The sequence below is a fragment of the Rhinolophus sinicus genome, linkage group LG04 (assembly GCF_036562045.2).
Source record: "Rhinolophus sinicus isolate RSC01 linkage group LG04, ASM3656204v1, whole genome shotgun sequence".
Taxonomy (NCBI): Eukaryota; Metazoa; Chordata; class Mammalia; order Chiroptera; family Rhinolophidae; genus Rhinolophus; species Rhinolophus sinicus.
In genome coordinates, this window is record NC_133754.1 from 94,253,424 (window position 1) to 94,254,504 (window position 1,081).

The following is a 1,081-nucleotide window of genomic DNA, read 5'->3' on the forward strand; positions in this document are numbered from 1 at the left end:
AGGCCAGTGTGGGGCTGAAGTCTCTCATTCTTCTGGGTGGAAACTCCATGGCCGAGAGATCCTTCCCCGTTCTCAACCACCACACAGAGGTTTGGGGTTAGCCAGTTCCATGTCTCCATCTCTCCTACCAGTCTCGATGTGGCTTCTTCTTTATGTCCTTAGTTATAAAACTTATGTTCAGCCAGACTTCAGATGGTTCTTCAGGTTTCTTGTTCTATAATTTAGTTGTGATTTTAATTTTTTCACAAAAGGAAGCAGGCACTGTGTTTATTCTGCCATCTTGGATCTTGTAATAACATTTATTTCTTTTTTATTTATTTATTTTTACAGAGGTCTTTTAATTTTTTACAGTTATGCCATGAATTCATAGGGAATGGGTTCCAGCAGCTCAGGCTCCTTTCCATTGGTTCTCACAAAGTGTGCTTCTCTGGGTGGGGCAGGCTGGCGTTTCAGTTGAACCCAGGTACCTTTCTCGTTGGCTTCCTTCTTTTTCTGATCATTTTCCTTCACCTGTTTCAGGAAGCTATCTCGGCTCTTAGAGTCCTTAATATGCTCAATACAAACATTAATTCTCTTGGCAAGAATCTTGTCCTTAACTTGTTTGTTTACAACAATGCCAACTGCATGCTGGGTAACAGTGTAGACACTTCCAGTTTTGCCATGGGAACATTTGTGGGGCATTCCTTTTTTAACATTCCCTTGATGTCTACAATATCACCTTTCTTATAGATTCTCATGTATGTGGCCAAAGGAACAACTCCATGTTTTCTAAAAGGCCTAGAGAACATATGGCGGATGCCTCTTCTCTTTCCCTTTTGTTGGTTATTTTGACAAATTACTGAAAGGTGGCGGTCCTGGCTGAAAAGGAGTAACATTTCTAATGGAGGATTCTTCATGGAGAAAAAATTTACAGAAACAGAAAAGAATAATTCAGGATATCTGTAAAAAAAAAAAAAAATGGGTTGAATAATAATTTTTTTTATAAATGGAAATTCTATATTGATTCCTGGATTTTTTCTGACTGCATAAGAAAATGGAAAAAAGAAATGTATCATTCACTTTACTGAGCTATGTATCTGTT

General features: G+C 38.1%; 1 pseudogene; it reads right to left on the bottom strand.

Moving 5' to 3' along the window:
* Positions 1-333: 333 nt before the first annotated feature.
* Positions 334-809, bottom strand: LOC109449811 (large ribosomal subunit protein eL21; annotated as a pseudogene).
* Positions 810-1,081: the final 272 nt, after the last annotated feature.